Below are 5,255 nucleotides of genomic sequence, written 5' to 3' on the forward strand. Positions count from 1 at the left end.
GTGTGATCAATTAATAATCTCAAGCCTCTTCCCTCCCAGGAGAAAAAGGGTGTGTAGTGATCCCACCAAAAAGGGGTAGTCTCATTAGAACAAAAGATGCTCCTATTGGGAAATTCCAAGTGATTTAGGAGCTCTGATTCAGGAATGAGTCAGTGACCAAACACAAAAGTTGTTCCTAGTCCCTCTATCACCTAAGAAAAAGGTTTTAGGTGTTCTCTAGCCAGGAGTCTGGGACAAAGGCCAATATGTGTTTCTTACTATATCACAATATCCCACCCACACACTGGTTCTTTTCAATATTTTGCAATAAACAGTTCTCAACCTATTTATCTTATGCTTCAAAGATTTAAATATGTTAGTTATATACTGCTGCACACTAATACCTTAAAATTTAGTAGTCTTAAACAACAAACATCTTCACAGTTTCTGAGTGTCAGGAATCTGGGAATGACTAAGCTAGGTTGCAGAATCATGTGCTTGCAGTCAAGATACCCATCAGGGTTACATCTAAAGGCTTCAGTAGGCCTGGAGGAAAGGCTTTACATTTGCTCGCCTTAGGAAGCCTCACCTACTTGTCTGTGTGCCCTGTAGGACTTCTCACAACATAACAGATAACTTTCCCCAATAGAAAAATGACAGAACAAGACAGAGGGCTCAATGTCTTTCAAAACCTAACCTCAAAAATACACATCAGTTCTGTGTTTTGTTAGTTGCATAGACCAAATTGATACAGTGAGGAGGCAACTACCCAGGGTGCTAATATTAGGTGATGGGCATCATTAAGGGCCATCTTGGAGGTAGCTTATCAGGATCGCAAAGTTAAAAGCATTTATCATGTAAAATACAGGCTTTTTAGCATTGCTTTTTATTTTATTTTTTTTTTTAATTTATTTATGATAGTCACAGAGAGAGAGAGAGGCAGAGACACAGGCGGAGGGAGAAGCAGGCTCCATGCACCGGGAGCCTGATGTGGGATTCGATCCTGGGTCTCCAGGATCGCGCCCTAGGCCAAAGGCAGGCGCCAAACCGCTGCGCCACCCAGGGATCCCTAGCATTGCTTTTTAAAGCTATGCACTAGATATGTTTTGGTAACATTATTGACTGAAGTTATTTTCATCTTCCAGGTATCTGGAAGATAGTGCTCTAATGAAAGGAGTGTTTTAGTGTATTTTTTTTCTCCCAAATATACTATGTCATAGAAAAGTTGAAAACTTAAATTTTAATCTTAAAAAAAAATTTTTTTTAGGGACACCTGAGTGGCTCAATGGTTGAGCATCTGCCATTGACTCAGAGCGTGATCCCGGCATCCAGGATGGAGTCCCATATTGGGCTCCTTGCAGGGAGTCTGCTTCTCCCTCTGCCTATGTCTCTGCCTCTCTCTCTCTGTGTGTCTCTTATAAATAAATAAATAAAATCTTAAAAACAATTTCTTTTTATTTATTTGAGAGAGAGAGTATAAGCACAAACAGGGAGAAGCAGAGGGAGAGGGAGAAGCAGACCACCCACTAAGCTTGGGAGCCTGACTCTAGGCTGGGTTCCAGGACCCTGAGATCATGATCTAGGCCAAAGGCAGATAATTAATTGAGAGACACCCAGGTGCCCCAAATTTTAATATTTGAGGCAAAATATTTTGGCTGTATGAATGGTTGCATTAGGGATGACAATATACAAATTTGGTAGTCTATTTATTTATTTATTTTTTAAATTATTTATTTATTCATTCATAGAAACAGAGAGAAAGAGAGAGGCAGAGAGACAAGCAGGCACCATGCAGAGAGCCTGACATGGGACTCGATCTAGGGTCTTCAGGATCACGCCCTAGGCTGCAGGCGGCGCTAAACCGCTGCGGCACCGGGGCTGCCCTGGTAGTCTATTTAAATCTATTTTACCACTTAGAGTAAATGTAGAAAACTTAGCCACTGTATTATCCTTTCCTCTTTATGTTACAGTTGTCATGTTTGTATATATTGAAAACTCCATCAGGCAATGTGATAATTTTTTCTACAAAAAATCAAACATTTTAAAGAACTCAAGAGGAAAATAGTCTGCAATCTTCATCCAGATATTTACCATTGCTATTGCTCTTTTTTCATTCTTGATATTCTAGGTTTCCTTCTAGTATTGTTTTCTGGTTTCTGATAAAAAACCTGTAGTCATTCAAATGGTTCCCCTGCAGATAATGCATTGTTTTTCTCTGGGTGCTTTCAAGATTTGTTTTCTTTGTCTTCAGTTTTTAGCAGGATGATTATGAAGTCCCTGCACATGGATTCCTTTGAGGTTTTCTGTTTGGGGTTTGCTGAACATCTTGAATCTATAGGTTTGTATCTTTCACCAAACGTAGGTTTTCAGCTGTTTCCCCACCATTTTTTTTCAGCATCACATTCCTTTTCTTCTTTCTTTGTAATTTTTTGTTAGAACATTTGGTGTTATATTTCCGAATTCTAAAATTTCCATTTGGTTCTTTATTTTTAATATTTTTTCAAAAAATAAAAAATAAAAATAAAAATAAAAAAAATTTTTTTTCCCATTTGGTTCTTCTCTTTTTGTTGAGATGTTCTGTTTTTCCATGCATGTCAAGAGTGTTCACATTTGCTTGCAGAAACATTTTTACAGTACTGCTTTAAAGTGTGTGTTAGATAATGTGTCATTTATTTTATTTTATTTTATTTTTTTTTTAAATTTTATTTATTTATGATAGTCACAGAGAGAGAGAGAGGTAGAGACACAGACAGAGGAGAAGCAGGCTCCATGCACCGGGAGCCCGACGTGGGATTCGATCCCGGGTCTCCAGGATCGCGCCCTGGGCCAAAGGCAGGCGCTAAACCGCTGCGCCACCCAGGGATCCCGATAATGTGTCATTTAGGTATTCTTTTCACTTGACTGAAAACTAAAATATTAATGTTTATTATAGGTCTATGTGAAATCAGATTATTTCACCATTGCTTAAATCATGTGATGTTTGTGAGCATCTGTTGATTGTTTTTTTCTTTTTTTTTTTAATTAATTTTTATTGGTGTTCAATTTACCAACATACAGAAAAACACCCAGTGCTCATCCCGTCAAGTGTCCACCTCAGTGCCCGTCACCCATTCCCCTCCAACACCCGCCCTCCTCCCCTTCCACCACCCCTAGTTCGTTTCCCCGAGTTAGGAGTCTTTATGTTCTGTCTCCCTTCCTGATATTTCCCAACATTTCTTTTCCCTTCCTTTATATTCCCTTTCACTATTATTTATATTCCCCAAATGAATGAGAACATACACTGTTTGTCCTTCTCCGATTGACTTACTTCACTCAGCATAATACCCTCCAGTTCCATCCACGTTGAAGCAAATGGTGGGTATTTGTCGTTTCTAATTGCTGAGTAATATTCCATTGTATACATAGACCACATCTTCTTTATCCATTCATGTTTCGATGGACACCGAGGCTCCTTCCACAGTTTGGCTATTGTGGCCATTGCTGATAGAAACATCGGGGTGCAGGTGTCCAGACGTTTCATTGCATCTGAATCTTTGGGGTAAATCCCCAACAGTGCAATTGCTGGGTCGTAGGGCAGGTCTATTTTTAACTCTTTGAGGAACCTCCACACAGTTTTCCAGAGTGGCTGCACCAGTTCACATTCCCACCAATGATTGTTTTTTTCTATGTGAGTTAAGATTTTCCTGGTTCTTTCAAAGTTCTCAAAGTCTTTGACATGCTAATTAGGGTCTGATCCTTGTTTAATGTACTCTGTGAGGTCACTCTCCTGAGCTCCTCCCTCCCTGCAGTCTCCATGGTACTTTCCCCTTCTCTGGGGCTCCCCTTTCCAATTCTCTGAGGAGAAAGCTGGGGTTTTGAGAACCATGCACTTCAACCACTGTGCCTACATTTGGAGCTAAAAAACTTGATATCTTTGTGTCTTGGTCTTCGTCTATAAAATGTAGATAATAATACTACAACGACGAGCATACAAAGCTAAATAAATGTGTTTTTTTTAAGATTATTTATTTATTCATGAGAGACAGAGAGAGAGAGAGAGAGAGAGAGAGAGAGAGGCAGAGACACAGGCAGAGGGAAAAGCAGGCTCCATGCAGGGAGCCCAGTGTGGGACTCTATCCTCGGACTCCAGGATCACGCCCTGGGCCAAAGGCCCAGGCTCAACTGCTGAGCCACCCAGGCGTCTCTAAATAAATGTTACCTAATATTATTTTTATTAATTTTTTAGTTTCTCATAACTGTTAATACAGATTTAGTTTTCTCAGATTTTAAAGCAGTTTTTATCTAGAATTATTCATATATGGGGAAGGTAAACTATGCCATTGTCATCATTAAGACAGCTGATGAAATTAATTTTTGGTCTCTGTCAACAGTTCTACTTTTGGATACCTTCAATTATAAATACAAACTCCAGATTGTAGGATAAATTGTTGGGGTTCTGACATGTAATTTTTCCTGTTAATGAATAGAGCTTTTATGGAGAATAGAAATGAAACAAATAATCCCTTCTGCTAAAGAGCTTACCTGTTATCTAAATAGACAATAAAATCATACATCTAGTCAACTAGAAACGTTACACTAATGTGTCAGAGATAAAGGGAAGCCATACTTCATGATTTGCCTGGGACAGTCCTTTGGAGGTGGGTGGGCATGTGTATAATTGGTTTTTTGTTTTTAATTTTTATTTATTTATGATAGTCACAGAGAGAGAGAGAGAGGCAGAGACACAGGCAGAGGGAGAAGCAGGCTCCATGCACCGGGAGCCCGACGTGGGACTCGATCCCGGGTCCCCAGGATCGTGCCCTGGGCCAAAGGCAGGCGCCAAACCGCTGCGCCACCCAGGGATCCCCATGTGTATAATTGTTAATAGAGCCTCTGTTAGGATGATAAATTACATGGCTATTTTATAAATACTAGTTAGTTTCAAGAGAATGAAAGGAAAACAATGACAATATCTTCAGAGAGTTTGCTGTGCCTGAGAATTTGCTGGGTGGAGATCGAAGGTACTCAACATAATAAACAAACACTTAGAATTTTGAATAGAAATGTGGGAAAATGCTGTTTTAGAAGCCACAGTTATGCTCATAACATGCAGGACAGACGAATGGCAGGTTCTATTGTAATTATATAGATATGAGGTGATATGATCTTTATTGGTTTTGCTTTTCTACACTGTTTGCAATTCTACTCTTTAGGAGCTTACTACAAAAGGTCGTGTTCAAAAGTTTCAACCTAATAAACGCACCAAAGAAAATCTATATAGTGAGCAATTAGTATAG

This window comes from Vulpes lagopus, chromosome 12 (genome assembly GCF_018345385.1).
Source record: "Vulpes lagopus strain Blue_001 chromosome 12, ASM1834538v1, whole genome shotgun sequence".
Lineage (NCBI taxonomy): Eukaryota > Metazoa > Chordata > Mammalia > Carnivora > Canidae > Vulpes > Vulpes lagopus.